Raw genomic sequence first — 20,552 nt, forward strand, 5'->3', positions numbered from 1 at the left:
TGTAGCACTTGTTCCGCTTACACGGATAAGTGCCAGGAGGGAGATCAGTGGGGAGGGATGGGGGGGACAAATGGACAAGGGAGTTGTGTAGGGAGCGATCCCTGCGGAATGCAGAGAGGGGGGGAGGGAAAGATGTGCTTAGTGGTGGGATCCCATTGGAGGTGGCGGAAGTTACGGAGAATTCCGGAAGTTCCGCTAGGCCCCACCTCCCCCTCGTACCCCATCTGTTACTCATTTTTATGCACACATTCTTTCTCTCACTCTCCTTTTTCTCCCTCTGTCCCTCTGAATATACCTCTTGCCCATCCTCTGGGTCACCCCCCCCCGTCTTTCTTCCCGGACCTCCTGTCCCACGATCCTCTCGTATCCCCTTTTGCCTATCACCTGTCCAGCTCTCGGCTCTATCCCTCCCCCTCCTGTCTTCTCCTATCATTTTGCATCTCCCCCTCCCCCTCCAGCTTTCAAATCCCTTACTCACTCTTCCTTCAGTTAGTCCTGACGAAGGGTCTCGGCCTGAAACGTCGACTGCGCCTCTTCCTATAGATGCTGCTTGGCCTGCTGCGTTCACCAGCAACTTTGATGTGTGTTGCTTGAATTTCCAGCATCTGCAGAATTCCTGTTGTTTGCGTAAAGAGCTGGGAAGTTGATTGGTGAAAGAAATTCAGGGCTGGAGAAGGGGGAATCTATTAGGAGAGGACAGAAGGCCATGGAAGAAAGAAAAGTGGGAGGAGCACCAGAGAGAGGTGATAGGCAGGTAAGAAGATAAGGTAAGAGAGGAAAATGGGGATGCGGAATGGTGAAGGGGGGCATTACCAGCAGTTATAGAACTTAATGTTTATGCCATTAAGTTGGAGGCTAAACCAGACAGAATATAAAGTGTGTCTCCTCCAACCTGAGTGTGGCCTCATCACGACAGTAGAGCAACCACCAGTGGTATAGGTAGTGTTCTAATTTGTTCTGAATTTCATTTAAATCCATAAGTTGTCACTCAGTTAGATGGTAGTTTGTCATTCTTTTACCTTTTTTACTATTTCCATAAAACTTCAACTAACTGGACCAAAGTGTTCTGATCCTGATGTGTCCTAATTTACTGGGATGCACTGTGTATATGCGGAAGAGGGGAAGGAGCTGTTCCTTATACACTGAGTATTTGTCTTCATGCTTCTACACCTCATCCTTGATGCGTAAAGAGGGCATGTCCTGTGTGATGGGGGTCCTGAGTGATGGATGCTGCCGTCCTGAGGCATCACCTTTTGAAAATGTCTCTGTGATTCTGACCAGTTGTATGATGTTGAAAAAAGGATTATCATTGGCCTGTGCGCCTTGGGTAATTTTTCTACTCTTGTTAAAAGTATTGTCATTGTATCTCTTACATCCAATGGAGAGAGTAGAAAGTGCCCTATTTTAACACCAGTTCTAAAGGACTGTGCCTCTGCCATCACAATTACCTGAAATATCAGTTCAGGCTTTATGTAGCTTTCTCTGGAATGAGGTGATGGACTCTGAGACCAGCTATGTTTGAATGCTGAGAATTTATATCTAGAACATCTCCCTTCACCTATGTATCTCCATTGCCCTTTTGAACTTTTGAGCAAGTCGGTGAGTCTGTAGTTTAATGCCTAGAGCTCAAGGTCCCGTCATTAGTTAGGCCTGATGCTAGTAGTCTTGTAATTGGTTATCAAAGATTTAAGCCTGAAGGTCAATTGGAAGTCTGGATGTTGAAACCAGATGGCTGAAGCCCTGAATCTATGAGTCTGAGAGTCCATTGGGGAAGTTAAAGTCCCGTTACCTGCAAGTCCACAAGTCCATTGGAGGTTGGAGGTGCTGGAGGCCTGGAGGCTTGTGCTAGGGTTGGAGGTCTATCTGTATGCGTGAGGTATAAGTGGGTTGGTGGAAGAGTGAAAAGAGGCTTGTTTTGTTGCTTGTTGTGTTCTGTGTTGTTCTGCCAAGCATTGTGGGGATGCTATGATGATACTGGTATGCATGACGACACTTGCAGGCTGCCCCAGCACATCCCTAGTTTGCATTGTTTTTGAACATAAATAGCACTCTTCACTGCGTGTTTCTTTGTACATGTATTAAATAGATGAATGTGAATCTGAACTCTCTTCCTTTCTCTTGCCATTGTCCACTTTGCTCTCTCTCTCTTAAAATTGACTCACAAATCTATTGCACTAAGAGGATCTAACTAAATTTTGCTTTAAAATATGTTTTGATTATTTTCCCCAATCCTTCCTTCTCAACTCTGTAATCACTTAAACTATTGGGAAGAAGTCTGGGGCATCTTCTACAAAACACTGTAAAGCTGTACAGAAATGCTTCATTGTTGGTTTCATTTATATAAAAAACAGGATAGGTGTTCATTTGAAGGAACTTCCTCTGAAAACCTCAAGCATGAGAATTACACATTTTGTTAACAGCTTGAGTGATATATCATTTCTGCTTGTATTTCAATATGAATGTAGAAACAATAAAGAAGCTGCTACATGTGTAGGTCTTAAAATATTACAGTGAGAGAAAATTTTTGGCAGAAGTGCAGAATAAAAACACAATGGATCAAATTCCAATTGGGCACCATGTCCAAATCCTCATCATGATCGAGACTATTATTTCACATTATGTGGTATATCTAATATACCTTGATATGTGCTGTACTCACCACATACCTCCATTTCCTCTTACGGTGGAAAAATAGATCTTAAGTATCGTAATGATGCATAATTGGACAAACAAATGTTATGATATGAAATCTAGTGTTGTGACACATCATGGGGAGAGAGTGGCAAAGTGTTGAGCACTGTTGTCCACAGTTCCAGTGACCCAGGTTCAGTCCTGACATTGGCTGCTCTCTGTATGTGGTTTACACGTTCTTTTTGTGACTGTATTGGTTTCCTTTACCTGTTTACACTTTCCTCCTATGTGCCAGAGCCTTTGGTAGGTTAGTAGGTTAATTGGCCACTTTAATTTTCTATAGTACGGTTGCAAGAATTGGGGAGATGATGGGACGTGAGAGATGAAGAAACTACGATTAGATGGGTGCTTGATGGTTGGTGTGTACATGGTGGGAAAGAATGTTTCTGTGCTATATGACTGTCTTTATAGTCTTTTTTTCAAGTGCTTATACCAAAAATTAACAGACTGTAAACAAAATAAAGAAATAGGAATCAAAAATAGGTGTTTGTATTAAGTTTAAGTTCAAGTTGAATGTCATCTAAACCATCCATATGTATAATGCCAAATGAAACCACATTCCTTCAGACCAAGGTGCACAACCCAGCAGGTATAACTAATGCACAACACATGAAGTAACATTACCACAGATAAATTCACAGTTATTAGGTGAATTACGTTTCAAGTTAAAACAAAACAGTATAACACTACTGGTGTTTCATACAGTATGTACTGAGACCTGGGTGGTGGCAGGGAGTTCAGTAGTCTTGTGTCCTGGGGAAGATGCTCTTTCCAATCCTAACAGTCCTTGTCCTAATGCCACGGTACCTTCTGCCTGCTTAACTGCATTCGATGACCTATATGAATAAAGTATACAATTTACAGTAGTTCTCAAAGCTTCCTTGAAAAATATAACCCTCTCATTATCTCATGGGAATCTCTTGTCCATCATAGCTCAAACTTGTGAATTAGCATTCAAGATGGCCTTGCGAACGTCAAGCCCAGTTGTTGTGAGCCCAGTATGAACATTAGAGGCAGTGCTCCACCTCCCACATTATCTACTTGTCTGATCTATCAAGCACTTCCTGGTCCACTTGTAGCAGTTTGTGGGTTCCATATTCACCTCATCAATCATCGGAGAAACCTCAGAACTTTAATAGAAATAACTTGCCCACAATCCTAAAGAACTGTTTAAGAGTAGATACCAGGAGGCCTCTTTCCTGTAATTTCTTCTGTTTCTTGCAAATGAACGTAATTTCAATTGCTCCCTTCCTTTCCAGTCCTGATAAAGGGTCTCAGGCCAAAACATTGACTGGTTATTTACCTCCATCGATGCTGCCTGACTTGCTGATTTCCTCCAGCAGTTTTTATGTGTTGCTCAAGTTTCAATTGCCATCCACATGTATCAAACAATTTTAAAATTAATTCAATCTTCAGCTTCTCTCCAAAGAAAAGTTTGCTTATGCCTTGATTAACTTATAACAATGCTCTGGACAATTTCATTTTCTTAAGATTACTTAATCTAAATTTCAATACCTCCCCATTGTTCAATTACTGTGATCAGTATCCTTTAGCTTCCATCTTACCCAGCAGTGAGTAAAAGAGTCGAACTAATTAAAGAAATTGTATGGGTTAATTAAACAAGATTAACTCAAGCATGTTTGAGTGGATGCATGATTCTAAATCCCAACAACAAAAAAGATGGAGAAGTCTGTGCCACTTGATGTTTACAACAGAACTAATAATTAGGTATTGAATGGCATATTAATTAAGCATGCATGCAAGTTACACAATAGCAAATTAAGTGCCTATTTTATACTCTGTCTTAACTTCATTTCTGTTAAATTGGGTGGATAACCAGATATCGATATAATAATGTCTCTTCTGCACTCCTGCTCAATTTGAATCTTGTCCATTGCATTGAGAAGTCCCAAAGTGAATCAGACAGATTTGATCGAAGCAAAATGGTCACTAGGTATATAAGAGAGTAGCAAAAAGATTACTTAATGGGATAGGAATTAAGAATGGTCATAAATGATAGAGGTGATGTGGAGTTAGAATCCCAAATGTGTGGCTGATTTCCACTGCTAATGGTGATGAAAGGAGGAGGAGATACATTAAGAAAGAAGTTCTGAGGAATGTGATGGACTTTGGAAGGTTACAGTGATGGGAATTTGTCCCATAAGGAAGGAATTTCAACTTGAAGATTGGGGGAACAGCATGATTGACAGTAATATATGTCAGCAAGGACTGGGAGAATGAGAAATAGAACAAAATAAGTGCAGCAGAGCTTTGGATGAACTGAAGAAGTCTGACGATTGTTTAGGCGAGGAAATGAGAAATAAGTGGAATAGTGAAGTTTTGAGATGGCAAAGGAAATGGAAAAGATTTGCATAGCAGACATAATGTGTCAGATATAGAGTAATGTGCGAACAAGTGCTCTCTGTTGGAGAGTGTATCAATCAATTTACTCAGATTGAATGGTTTTAAAAATTTAATCCCTCCCAATAGAATTGATGGGAAGGCTGATGGAATGGCTGGGGAGATTGATAAAGTATTTGAGGTGGTAGAACGGATGGAGAAGCAGATAGAATAAATGAGGAGGTTGATGGAATGGATGAGAAAGATGACAAAGTGGATAGGACTGGTGATAGAATGAACAGGTACACTGACTGGGTAGTCAGGAATGAAGTTTGCCAGTAAATCTTTGGGATTGTGGTTGCGGGACTTCTGACATTATTAAATTAACTAACTGTAGTCCATCCGGCAGTGAATATGGGTGGAAATGAAATCATCTAAGGAAAACCCACATGGGATGAGTGGATTGCAACCATGCAAGTGAAAGAATGATTAAGAGGGGTGAGCACTTCTTCATTTTTGTAGTCCCATTACAGAGTGGAGCCACTATGTGAAGAGCCCTGTGCAAGTCCCACGTGTCAGAGGGGACTCTCCTGCTCTCTTGGGAAACCAGAGCTTGTTTTCATTTATCCTCGCTATTTGTTCTACCATCTCTCCCTCATGCACTTAACCTTTTCCTTGACTGTCTACCCTATCCCACTATTTTCTACCTTCTCCAATGCAAACTAAAACTACCCAAAAATACTGATCCTAATATAAACATAATATTACAATATTAAATCAATTAACATCACCTGCAATTTACCGTTTAGATTTTAATTAACATAAAAGGGAATGTAATTCTGAGAGACCATATATATGGATAATTTAATAATAATGAGCTTGCAGTACCTGGGATAATATAATTCTGATTGACAGAGAGACATCTTAGTGCTGAAGGAGCATGAACGATATAGCTAAAATGGGAACTTTCCTGTAGAAAGGGGGAAAACCAAGGCTGATTGCACACAACACACACAAAATACTGGAGGAACACAGCAGGCCAGGCAGCATCTAGGAAGAAAGTACAGTCGACGTTTCAGGCCCAGATGCTTTGGCAGGACTGGAATAAAAAAGATGAGGAGTAGATTTAAAAGGTGGGGGAAGTGAGAGAGAAACATAAGGTGATAGGTGAAACCGCGAAGGGAGGGATGAAGTGAAGTTGATTGGTGGAAGAGATACAGGGCTGGAGAAGGGGGGGGGGGAAGTCTGATGGGAGAGGACAGAGGCTATGGAAGAACAATTTTTCCTTTGACTGTAGGCTTGAGGGGTAGCCATGCCAACCGCATGGGCTCCAGCTAATGTCTGCCTCTTCGTTGGCTATGTAGAACAGTCCATGTTCCAAGCCTCCTCTGGTAATACTCTACAACTCTTGCTCCACTACATTGATGACTGCATTCACACACTCATGCTGAGCTCATCAATTTCAACTTCCACCCTGCCCTTAAATTCACTTGGTCCGTTTCTGACACCTTCCTCCCCTTTCTCAATCTCTGGAGACAAACTGTCAACTGACATCTTTTATAAGCTCAGCAATTCCCACGGTTAACTTGGCTACCTCTTACCAGCCTACCTCCTGTAAAAATGCTACTCCCTTTTCTCAGTATCTTGTCTCCACTGCATCTGTTCCCAGGATGCGGCTTTCCTTTCCAGGACATCAAAGATGTCCTCCTTCATCAAAAAACAGGGTTTCCCTTCCTCCACTATTGATGCTGCCCTTACCTGCATCTCCTCCATTTCCGGAACATCCACATTCACCCCATCTTCCCACCGTCTTAACAGTGATAGAGTTCTTCTTGTCCTCTAAGAACATGAGCCTCCACATCCAACACACCATTCTCTGCAACTTCCGCCATCTCCAAAGGGATCCTCCCACTGAAGATATCTTTTACTTCCCCCCACCCTGCTTTCCGCAGGAACCTCTCCATCTGTGATTCCCTTGTCCGTTCATCCCTCCCCACTTGTCCCTGCAAGCGGCCTTAGTCCTACACCTTCAATTTACCTCCTCTCTTCCCTTCATTCAGGGCCCCAAGCAGTCCTTCTGGGCAATGCACCATTTCACCTGAGAATCTTCTGGGGTTGTCTATTGTGTCCGGTGCTCCCTATGTGGATTCCTCTACATTGGTGAGACCCATTGTAAATTGGGGGACCGCTTCATTGAGCATCTCTGCATCTCCGCTCCATCCGAAAAAGTGGTACTTCCTGATGGCCAAACACTTCAATTCCGATATGTCAGTCCATGGTTTCCTCTTGTACCAAGATGAGGCCATCCTCGGAGTAAAGGAGCAACGCCTTATATTCCATTTGGGTAGCCTCCAAACTGATGGCATAAATATCAATTTCCCATTCTGGTAAAAATTTCCCTCCCCTTCCCCACTTCTTCTATTTCTCACTCTGGCCTTTTACCTCTTCTTACCTGCCTATCACTTCTGCCTGAGTCCCCTCCTCCTTCCCTTTCTCCTATGGTCCCTTCTCCTCACCTGTCAGCTTCCTTCTTCTCCAGCCCTGTACCTTTCCCACCCACCTGGCTTCACCTATCACCTTCCAGCTAACCTCCTTCCCCTCCCCCCACCTTTTTATTCTGGAATCTCCCCCTTTCCTTTCCAGTCCTGAAACATCAACCCGAAACATCGATTATTTATTCAATTCCATGAATGTTGTTCGACCAGCATTTTGTATGTGTTGCTTGGGATTTCCAGCATCTGTGGACTTTCTCGTGTTTATAACCTCTTGACCATGTCTGCATGCTTTTATGCATTGAGCATGATTAGATATCTGCATTAACAAGCAGGTGTACAGGTGCACTTAATAAAATGACTACTGAGTGTATTTGCTCACATAACATTATTTTAGAAGCAAATATATTCTGAGAATTATGACCATAGGTTTTGACTTTTTGCTGTTGTAGACAGTATAACTCCCTTTGCCAACCTCCTCAGCCCTGAGTTGACTCTATTATTTACTATTTAAGATTTCTGAACTCCATTAAAATTTCTGATATTTATCTACACGGCCATCTAAATAGTAGCTGAGAAAATTCAATTTTGTTTCAATAAAATATGAGCAGTAAATTCTGTGCAATATTATTTAAAGTTGATTTGGAGTTTTTGTGTTAACATCACCATTTGGTCTGGTTTTAAATAGCATCGGAAATGACTCTACAGTGCAAGAATGAAGGAGTGCTACATTGTTGGAAGCATCTTCATTCACAAGGGATGTCTGAGACACCACCTGCCTGTTTTAATGGCACAGGTTAAAGATCATAAAGGCACTGTTGAGAGAAGTGCAGGAAGTTCTTCTGGTATTCTGGCCAACATGCTTTCCTTAACAGAATGCTGTTTGCTTGCAAAATACTGTTAGTGGTGTGAAGCAGCTTGCAATGTTTGAAGATGGTGAAATACTGCAATATCGATTAAGTGGATAATATTTTGCTTTGAAAACATAAGTCAATGTGTATTTTATTGTGCCATTCTAATAGTATGGCTGTCATATTTATTTGAACAGCTTGATACTGGACCACTTTAATGGACAAATGCTGTGTTAGAAGTTCACACTTGCAGAACAGCACAGAGTGAGTTCTCTACTCCACCTAAGCTATGGGGGAGGTGGTGAATGGAGACCAGGTGCATCTACATATGGCAGGGAGGGGAAAAGCAGACTGTGATTCAATCTGGTCCACTTTTATACACCTCCTAGCAGCTGACTCAACAGTGACATTGACAGAAGCCCAGGAGAATGTCACTTGCTTGCCTGGGGGAAGGTATGCAATGTGGTAGAACTAAAGAAGGAGAGAGGATACATTTTTAAAAGAGCAAGGAGTAAAACAATTTACTGACTGAAGAGCTCTTGACTTAATAATGCACTTATATCACAATTTTGTCATTTTTTTAAGTTCAAAAAGACAAAGGAAATCATATAAGTTTATTAGGTGTTGGTCAATTAATATTGCCTGCAGGTGTGATTCCTCTATTACATGCTCTCTTTTTTCTCCCTCTGAGGGAGGCAGAATATCCTAGCTACAGGAATACGAAAGAACAGAGAAAATAACAGATGGGAAACTGCTGAAGCCCTGAAGTTAAGGAAATGTTAGAATTTATGTTTCATTAGCACAGACTAGAGGTACAATGACTTCAAAATCTGAGTAATCAACTTCAAACCATTCCTCCATAAACTCTCTGTAATGATGTCACAGACTGCTATCCTCTTTTGTAAATGTCAGCCACCAAGGACATGGGATATTGGCAATGAGCATTGAAACTGCCAGCTGCTGCCAGCAACAAAACTGACCACAGACAAAATGAAACCGCATAAATTGAAAACATACACATACCATACATTCAATAAATAACAAAAAATAGAAAGTGGCTTTGACACTCAATTTTGTTCCTTTGTGTTCTGAGGTCATTTATAAATGACTAATTCATCTCAAATTTTTAATGGCTTTTGAAGGCTTTGATTAGCCTATAGCATTTGGTAGTGGTATTTTCTATATTTATAATAAGAAATAATGTAATCATTTTAGATATTTAATGCACATTTAAATGTATATTAATGCACACTACATTATGCAATCAATTATCAATACTCATCTCAAAATATTTTTTAAAATAAAAAATTATATCACATTTCATTTAAGCACAAATAAACCATAAAACTAAATGGACAGAGCTCAAGTAAATCTATGCATTTTCAACATTGTCTGAAAATAATAAGATATAAAATACCTTTTTTACAGATTCTTTGGACATGATAGAATAGATTAAATTTTTTTTTTCAAGAATTTAATGCTGGGAATGAGATAGTATAGAATCATGCTTAAAATAATGAGATGTTGAATGTATTTTCCTGAACCTCTGTTAAAACTCCTGCAGCTTTAAAACTGAGTAAAGAATTTTTGATAAATAGTCATTTACATGGCTTGGCAGAAAAAAATAATGGAGTAGTTCATTAGATAATTGTCCAAGAAAACATAGGAATGTTTATTTCTGATTCTATACAGTTTAATGTTTTCAAATAGACTTTCAGTTTAAGTTTCATACAATGATCTAAAAACAAATGGCTAATCTTCAACCAAGTGGTTATAAGTAAATTTTGGAAAATTCCAGCTAATTGCTAAATATGGTGGTGGCTATATTTGACGAAGTCTGAAAATGAGCACACTTCCACAATACATGATTAACCCACAACCTTTAACGTGGGCTGTTTGCCAATGTTGTGTTGCCTGCTAACTATCGTGATAACACCACCCATCCACCAATATCCACACTACTTATTTATTGGGTACTACGGTCAAAGACCAATATCGTGAGAGGTCAGGACCAGCTCTGATGAAAGATCATCGACCTGAAATATTCGCTCCACAGTTGCTGCCTGATCTGAATCACAATCAAGTTTATTATCACCAGCATGCAACATGAAATTTGTTAACTTAGCAGCAAGGGTTCAATGCAATACATAATCTAGCAGAGAAAAAAATAATAAATAAAATAAAAAATAATATTAAATAAACAAGCTCTAAATATTTTCAACATTTTCTGTTTTTGTTTCAGTTTTCCAGAAACTGTAGTTTCTTTATGGTTTTTATCTCATGAAATTCTTTTTAAACCCAGCCAGTCTCTTAAAGGGGTGGCGCATCATGGAGCTTTCTTGAAAATATGGTGTAAGACTTTCTTGAAGTGGAAAAGATAATTCAAATTGCTTGGATCCGACATTAAGACTCTTGGTGGAGGAGACGAAAAAGAAGTCTGATGCTTTCTTATAGAGGCCCTATTTGCACATGCCAAGAAGTAAGATCTAGCCCTGGAATGCAATGCTCAAGAGTGGCCTGAGGGCCTAGGTTCAGTTCTGCAGGAGTTTAATAAACTCAGAAAAGTGGCTATGTTCAGAGAAGGCATCTTCAATTGCAACATCTTCCAGTCTAAATTATCTAGTAATATTTGATTAATACTAGTAATCCCAGGCAATCAGAACTCATATTGCATGTTCTCCTGCAGCCTTCCACACTTAACACTACTGCCTGGCCCACTCCTGCAACTTATCAGCAGTTATTAAACCATGACCATATATGACACTCACTGACACGCACACCTCTCTCTTGCAGGTCAAGATATAAAGGTCAAGGTGCAAATCAGTAGGAACACAGTTGCTAACGAAGTGGCCAGTTTTGCGGGTGAGTAGCTGAACAGTGGCTGTATATTTACACCTTCTGTTCTCACTCATACTTTCTCTTCAACTCATGCTCTCCGCTGAGTTACAAGTTGTAGATGACCTGCACATTTTACTTTCCCCTTGCTCCACACCACAATCATTTGTGTGTGTCTTTCTCACTTTAGTAACCTAATGAAAATCTACTTACCTAGGCTGGGAAAAACAGCAGGAGATTAAGGCTACCAGTGTGCTGAAGGACAAGACTACTCTAGTTCTGATAGTGAGGAATCAAATGAGGATGTTAATGGTGCATTATCAAGAAGAAAGCCTCCTCCATGTTCCTTGACCTTGAACTCAGAAGTCTAGCAGGCAAGAGTTCAAGGTCAAAGAAAATGGAAGAAATGGGCAGCAACATCCTGAGAGCTGGGAGACTATTGGAAATTGTGACAACATCGATTAGAAAGTTGTGGACCCAACCATGAGGCAGAATCTGATGAGAGATATTGCAGCACCACAGGTGGCTTCCATTTTGGCTCTCAGTGTGTAGAGAGTTTTACAGCAATTTGAACTGCAATAGACTATTAGGAGCCATCGCCCCTGGAGAGTGGCAGGAGATTTATGAAGTATAAACCTCTTGCAGGATGTGCCACCACCACAGACTCAGCCACGGAGTCTGACACCCTCGCAGGCAGACAACTGAACGGGGTCAGGAATCACACTTGTGAATATGCATGCTGCAGCCAATTAGTGTTTCATCAGGGTTGCACTTAACTCCCTTTCCTTCATTTCAGTCATGTTGTCTTGACCAAAGCATAGCAAAGGCAACACTCCCTGCTTACCTTAGTCTATGCTCTGGGAAAGAAGACTGCAATTTAGATTGATGCTGCAAAGGAGTGGTACTAATTTAGTATTAAATTACTACTTCTGAGCCTCAGTGATGGCATTGGATTTTAGTTTGAGAGTTCTAAGTAGTGGACCTTTTGGCCCAGCAGTTTTTTCCCCTTTGGTTCTGTTATTATTAAATTATTATTCTGTTCTTATTAAAACACAGTGAACTGCTCATTCTGCACTGCGTCCCTCCCTCTGCACCTGGGCCATCACCAAACATCATGCCAGGATGGTAGTTCTCATCCTCCCATTCCTCACTATTAGGGTGGTGGCTCTCATCTCCCACCCTTTGCAACTGCTTGAGAGTTAGCCAGTTCAGGCTACTGCCCTCACGCTGAGACAGTGAACTGCACAGCTCTGCCTCCTGGGCTATTGAACATTCTACAAGTTGCTCTTCAGCTTTATCCTGTGAATGTCATGACCCATTGTAGAATAGCATTTAGACAGGTAAAGCCACACAAGGACAAGTACCAAGGTGATGCTTAAGAAAGATCTGTTGATTTCCAAATGTAATATTTCATGAATTGATTTATAGATTGGGAGGCTTTGAATTGTAACTAAGAAGGTTTCTTATGACAGCTTGTATGTGTGCTACCATTGTTTGTATGTTTGTTGCCAGTGTTTACCTGGATGATGCACTGGAATCATTGTCACTAATGGATAATCTTTTCTGTCTAATTGATATCATGTGGTTTGCTGTGATGGCTCAAAGAATCTGAGAATAGCACATTTTTGTAAATATAAATAGCATTTTTGCAGCCTAGAAATCCAAGAAAGAGTTTATAGAGGGTAATAAGAGCATTTTCTCAAGACAATATGTGGTGAATACAATAAAAGGAAATTATAGGATCAATCAATTATTTTGTTGTAAAGGGTGCTTTGGGGAAGAACAAACATAATATCTTAGAAACTCACAGTCATGTTAAGAGGAAGAAACTTAGATTTGAAGCTCAAATTTGGGAGTGGGTGGTGGAGGCTGTTATTCTCAGCATATTCAAATATCTGGATGAGAAGTTAAACTGCCAAGGCATAGAAGGCTACACACCAAGTACTGGCAAGAAGGATTAATATAATTGGCTTGTTAATGGTCAGCATAGGCATGATAAGATGAAATGTATATTCCTGTGCTGCATTACCCTATGGATCTATGGCACTATCAAAAAGGAAGACAGTAACTTAACATTGGAAGCTGGGCAAAAATAATAATGGGAAATAAGAAAGTACCAGAGACATTGAATAAATATTCCACCTCACTTTTCATGGTAGAAAAACATGTACTGCATATGTCCCAAAAATATCAGGAAATCTGGAAACAAATGGAAGGAGAACTAGAGAAATGTCATCAAAGCATTATTACTAATGGAATTGGTGCTGGTCAAACCAATGGAGTTGAAGGCTGGCAAGTCCCCTGGATCCATTGGCATGCATCCCAGACTCTTAAAGGCATTGGTTGTGACCTTCCAAACTTTCCTGGATTCTGGAAAGTTTCCAGCAGATTGAAAAAATACAGACATAACATCATATTCACAAAAGGAAGGAGATAGAAAGCAAGGAGATAGAAAGCAAGAAATAATAGACCTGTTCTAATTGTGAATGTATTGAGATCTTTGATTAAAATGGCACAAAATCATTATGTCCTACAAATAAATAGTCAGAATGATGACAGATTTATTAGAGCAAGAGGGATAATAGGAAATCAGTAGATGTAGAGTATTTGGATTTTCCAACAGAACTTAACAAGTTGCCATATATTATACAGGGTATAGTGTATACCTTGTACAGGCTGCTATGCAGGGGAAGTTCCAGTGACATTGGGGATAATGTTTAAAGCTATAAAGAAGGCTGCTGATTATCTAGAATCAGTGTAAAATTGTAATATGAAACCTTTGGAATACCCAGGATCAATGATAGAGCCTGAGTTGTTTCCAATCTGTATTAATGACTTAGATAAAGAGAGATAATACAACAATGCATAAAATGTGGAAGAATGTTTTGAGGAAGAGTGTCTTGCCATAGGATTTGAGAGTTGATTGAAACTTGTTTGGTATGTGTATGTTGTGCATAAGGTATGATTTTAAAATCCTTGAATTGCACTTCCTGTCATGATTCGCGCTGGTGCTATTGTCACCTCTTTGTCATATTTTGTGTGTGTGATGCTATTCAATAATGTGCATGTTTTCATTAAAAACTTACGATAAATAGACTCAATAAGTCACAAGTTTCATTTCTTATCCCAAATAAAGCACTGAATAAATTACAGCCAGGAACTGGGCATGATATAAAATGACCTTTAAGAGACATTTTTTAGGTTTTAAACACTCCTTTCTCCCAGTCATCTTAAATAGATTGAAAATGGAATTTCCAGCAACATCAGCCACAGACTGAAACAGCTGCACACTGATTCCGTCAGAAGTAGAAAGTTAGATTCATAGACCCAGTGGTCACCTACACCATTTCTGTGTGGAGACATCCATATTCTGAGCTGTAATTATCCAGCTCCACAATTCAGAGGGGTCTCTCCTTCTCTCTTGGGAAACAAAAATTCATTTTCTTTCATCCTCACCATTTCTTTCTCCAACTACCCTCATTTTTTTTGTCATTCACTCTATGTTTTCCCTGATTGTTCACCATGCTCCATTATTTTCTCTCTTATCCTAATGACGGCTGTACATCCATGCAGTGGGCAATGCCCAGATGACATTACTGTTGTTTCTTTCATATGCCTGTGCCTTCTGTGATTGCATAAGTTCAAATCTATTTAAATGGAAGAAAAGCCTGATAATGCTCTCTTAAATCAAGATTGTCCACATTTTCAAATTTCCCAATTCATGATTGGTTTATTGCAACAAGATCCAATTTCTAGGCAAAGGGATATTAAATAAAAATTTGGAATTGTGAAATGTGAAAAGGCAAAACGTGAGATTATGTACTCTGGAAGTCAGAAGAGAAAAGTAGGATATTGTTAAAATAAAGAGAGAGCTGCTGTTTGGAGAGTAATGGGGATCCTCATATGCTAAACACAGAGTGAGTATGCAGGTATGACAGTAGGAGGGAGGACTAATAGTTCCTGCAAATGTAGAGGCCTTTGGGGAGATCATACATGGGCTACTGTATACTGCTTGGAAAGAAAGGATATACCTTCATTTGTGGCATTAATTTTGCATTAATGCTTTAGTATAGGTGGTTACAGGAGGAATGGAGATGGGCTAACTCCTATTGACATCAGTGGATCTGGGATTGAGCGGGTAAACAGCTTTAGGTCTCAGCATCCACATCACCAAGGACCTCATGAGGTCTGTACACCAGCTGTGCGGTTAAAAAGGCACAACAGTGCTTCCTTCACCTCAGATGGTTGAGGAAGTTTGGTATGGGCCCCCAAATCCCTAAGAAATTTCTACAGGGGTACAATTGAGAGCATCCTGACTGGCTGCATCACTGCCTGGTATGGGAACTGTACCTCCCTTAATCGTAGGATTCTGCAGAGAGTGGTGCGGACAGCCCAGCGCATCTGTAGTTGTGAACTTCCCATGATTCAGGACATTTACAAATACAGGTGTGAAAAAAGAGCCTGAAGGATCACTGGGGACCCAAGTCATCCCAGCCACAATCTATTCCAGCTGCTACCATCCGGGAAGCGGTACCACAGCGTAAAAGCCAGGACCAACCGGTTCCAGGACAGCTTCTTCCACCAGGCCATCAGACTGATTAACTCACGCTGATTTGAGTGTATTTCTATGTTACATTGACTGTTCTATTTATTATAAATTATTATAAATAACTATAAATTACATTGCACATTTAAGCAGAGACGTGATGTAAAGATTTTTACTCCTCATGTATGTGAAGGATGTAAGAAATAAAGCCAATTCAAAGGAAAAGCAGTCCAGAAGACATGCTCAATGACTGTGAATGTCCGGGAATATTCTGACGTCATACTCATGTTTCATTCAATCACGGCTTTGACATTGGGTTAAGAGCAGGGTAGCTCAACACTCAGGGGCTCACCTGATGGGGAGCAATTCAAACTGAACAAGCCTGAAAAGAAGACCATGTCTTCACTTCTGAGTCAGGTCAGGCTTCAGTGGAAACTCTGTTGCATCACAAGGTATCAAATTGATACTGCAGGTTTCTAAAGAAGCAGAAAGATCAGCTTTTGTAAAACAATCATTTGGTTGTACCTGGAGGAAACAGTCATTAGCAGCTAATAGTGAATTTTATCCAGCTCATTTTCCCAACAAAATAGGGTCAATTTTTCTCTGCAGACTGCAGATTACTCCAATATATTATACTTGTGCAAGGACAGTGTGACCTTTCATGCAGCTGTTGCAAAGATGCCTGTGCAAGTGGTGTAATCTTTAATAACTTGTCTGGTCAACTATACCAAAAAGAAAACAAACTGATCAGTCCTCTTGAGCTTTTAACCATTGGAAATTTTGCAGGCAGTGGGATGGAGGGGGTGTGGGGCGAGCAGAATCCTGTAGGTGTCTTTGAGAGTCTGTTTCTGTGCTTTGCAACAATCATGTGAGCGCACTATAGAACAGTGGCTGTCTGTTCACATTGCTGTTAAAAATGCTATGGATACAGCACTGTTCAATGCTGTCAGCCTGCGGCATAAAATGAGAGGCAAAGCCAGATTAATACTAATGAGGTCAAGGTAAAAACAATTTATTTAAAGGGGCAGGACCATTTTCTCTTTACTTTCTCATTGTCCTTAATTCTTAATTTATATTCCCTACTCTGTATTGACTGTGCTTTAGAAGTACTTCATTGGTTTTAAAGCACTTCCAGCCACATTGAGCTGTGAGAGGCTCTATTATAATTATAAGTCTATCTATGACTATTTTGCTAAAGTATTTGTCATTAGGTGAGTGATGTCAACTTCCTTGTCTGTCATAACAGTAACACACACAATTATAATCCCATAATCCTCTCACTTGATATTGGATAACATGCCAAAGAGTCGGGAAAGAGGACTTTAGAAATTCTGAAATCTATTTTTGTAAAATACATTATTGTCTAATACAGTTGGATTTGCTTCACTCCCAGTAGAAAGAAGAACAGAATTTAGGAAGTTACTAGATCTATGAGTGGAAAGCGTTATTCTGAAATGAGCTGCTAAAACTAAATCTGAAGTTGAGGATAATGTTTTCATGTAGAAATCAATCTAGAGACAAGTTTTGGGGAGGCGGGGATGTTTTATGGAGGCAAATTCACACAGAGATTCTGGAGAGCAAGCGTTTCTACTTAAAACATCACAGATTCTGGGGGTGAAGGAGGCAGAGTGAAACAGGATTTCAGCACAGATTTCAAATTTATCTCATGGAAACATAAAGAAGCATCTATTTGCAGTTGTTACTGTGGTATGAAAAGCAGGGCAGAGCGAGTGAGAATGACCTAGATTTATTCACCCTGCTAACACATCAACCTGAAAGATAATCAGTCTATTTCCTTCTATGCTGGTACTTGCCCTAAAAGGCAATCATCAAACAATTTATTCAGTTATGCCACCAGCCGAACTGCCTCCAGTTTCATCAATGCAGTCACTAAATCAATGTCTACCAGACGACTTTGTCTAAAAAGAAAACTTTAAAGAAAACAAAACAAAACAACACAACCATATAAACTCTGGCACTTCAACCTTAGAAAGAAAGATAGCAATCGAGTGGATAAAAATGACCTCCAATATATTTTCACTGCAGTGTATTTTTTAATATGTCTGTTATTTTGTTTTTGAGATAATTTTGTTTTTGGAACTTAAAAAAATCCTGATAGAAAGTCACATTTATCCTTGACCGTTTTAAAATTTGTAAATACAAGGTCTACCCCTCACAAGTCTTCACTTGAATTTTTTGCAACTAACCACGATTTATTTTAAGGGTTGTAGATATAGTGCTGAAGAGTGGCATTAAGGTGAAAGATCATCCACAACCTCAGTGCTTGGCAGCGTGGGCTCAGAGGACCAGATGTCCAATTCCTACTCTTATTTCTTATGTTCTTATGTTAACAAACATTTGTTTAATATTTCCTCGACAAATACAAATTATATCCTTCATGACAAAATAATCTACTCTAGCCGTTCATTAAAATTGAGTATTTTCAGATCATATAAAGTTCTCACATGTTTCTATTTTTCCATTCCTAATGAATTACAGTATACTTATAGCGTTTTGCTTAATTTGTACATTAGTTGTTATATTTTTTGGAAAAATGTTGTAGAAGGAGAAAGAGTAGAAATATAATGGTAGGATGGAAAACAAGGGAAGACACTGATGAGGATTTAATATGTGTGCTCATAATTCTTACCATTTCAAGGTAATACAGCACAGGGATAGTTTATCACAAACATGAGAAAGCCTGCAGATGCTGGAAATCCAAGGCAATACTCACAAAATGGTGGAAGTCCTCAGCAAGTTAGGCAACATCAATAGAAAAGAATAAACAGTCAACATTTTGGGCCAAGACCTTCTTCAGGCATAGTTTTCTGTGACTGAGTACATCTATTAAAAGTCTACGGACAGAGAGAGATAGAGAGAGAGAGAGAGAGAGAATGTTATTTTTTATGTATGTATGTACATGAATGACAAAAGTTTAAAATGTTATCAACAGTATAGCAATGTTGCACGGAAGTTCATAGTAGCAGTAACATCTATTATTCTGCCTTAAATTCAATTCAAAGATTATGAATCAGGGTACATTAGAGCTGTTAGGGGTGAGAGACAAGCTGTCAGAAGAGATGGTGGAGGCAGATGCAATTATGTCTAAAAGTTATATGGACAGGTACTTGAATAGGAAAGGCATAGAGGGATTCAGGCCTTATATGGACAACTGAGATTAGATAGGTATCACAGTTGGTATAGATTTGATGGGCTGCAATGTACATTTTTATGATCCTCTGATTCTATGCTTTTAATATATGCTGTCTAGCAATACTGATGAAAATGACTGGGATTTCTTCTTTAGGTAAGAAGAGATCAGAAAATCAACAAATTTAACATTGCTGGTCAGGAAACAAGAAAGGGAAAAATGAACAGAGAGCTACTGATGTTGATGCAAGTGGATCTCATGCTCAAGCATGTCTTGTTAGATTTCTAAAATGATGCAAAACAACCTGAAATTAGTTTTCATTTATTATGTGCCTGAAAAAGAAGTAAATTTCAATTGTATAATTATGAATAATAATTATATATTTTAAAATATAAAATGAAAGGTGATTAAATATTAGTTAATACAGTTTAACTAATAAATTGCAATGACTTATTAATGATTTCCATTTTGAAATCCTTTGAGTAAAAGCTTATGGAATACTATGATAACAGAGGAAGTGCATAGATCTTCGGAATTACAATTGGCAAATGAGGTGGACGAATGTGAGTGTCTTCCCTGTATCCTTATTTTAAATGAGGAAAACCATCCGTGTGCAAACATCTTATATCACATTCTATTGCAGCACAACAGTGAAAAATTATATTAGTGTGAATTGTACTTCGGTGTTGTAGTAAAATGGCAAATTATCCATAATTTGTATAAGAGAAAATCAAATTATTACCTTTGAATTAATGTGCATTGCTGCAGCTGAATTATTAATCATGGTCAAGTACATACAGTATCTTTGCATCTGTTTTACAAAAAAAATACAGTATGTGGTCTATGTTAATTAAATACTTTTACAATGTAGACCATACTTAACCAGTCTGATTTATTGTTTTATATTAATTTGGAACAATAAAATATTAAATATTTTATTTATTGGCTCTGGGAATCTGCCCATGTTAAAAGCACCATAATTTCTTCCTAAATACTAACTAATGCTATCTAAACATAAATTTTAATTAATTCTTCCTTCATAAAAAGTAAAAGCTATTTTTATTGTAAATGACTGAATAAATTATCAATAAGTATTGTATAATTGATTTTGTCGAATACCCAGCATCCACTCTAACACTGTTTGCCTGGGCTATTTAACATGACTGATTAATTGTTTTGATTTGTTAATTTGCATTCTCATTCCATATCTATATCTTTTACATCATTTTCATGAAAGTGAAGTTGAAATGTAATTATCTAACTGCTTATTTCTGATTAACCCTTTGATTGTCATTCTTCACTATTCCACACATTTTATGAAATAACCAGTGTAAGAAATAGAAATAGATTTTGACTGAAGAATGGATTGTTTCCATTTCCTATTCTATATTTGCATTAAAGTGTTTTTTTAAATCGTTTTACCACATATTCTTTTATTTGAAAAAAAATGGCATCCTGTAGAGTTGAATTTTGAAATATTACTTAATGACCTTTACTGCTTTTCAAGTGGAGACCACTTCAGCCAAAATCTTTAAAGTGAGTGCCCAATTAATTCTGTTGAATTAAATCAGCCGAATGATGTAATTTTACAGAGTAACTTATGTTACCAAACCAAGATATGCTCAGAAAATGAAATAATACTCCTT

At 38.8% G+C, this 20,552-nt stretch overlaps 1 long non-coding RNA gene across 1 annotated transcript in view; it reads left to right on the forward strand.

The window, feature by feature from the left end:
• The window catches only part of LOC134336531 (uncharacterized), an 82,699-nt gene extending 62,466 nt beyond the window's left edge, over positions 1-20,233 (forward strand). The window contains exons 3-4 of the long non-coding RNA XR_010015818.1: positions 11,168-11,236; positions 19,063-20,233. This is a non-coding gene — a long non-coding RNA (uncharacterized LOC134336531). The remainder of the gene's footprint in view (positions 1-11,167; positions 11,237-19,062) is intronic.
• Positions 20,234-20,552: the final 319 nt, after the last annotated feature.

Source organism: Mobula hypostoma, chromosome 2, assembly GCF_963921235.1.
Source record: "Mobula hypostoma chromosome 2, sMobHyp1.1, whole genome shotgun sequence".
Classification (NCBI taxonomy): domain Eukaryota; kingdom Metazoa; phylum Chordata; class Chondrichthyes; order Myliobatiformes; family Myliobatidae; genus Mobula; species Mobula hypostoma.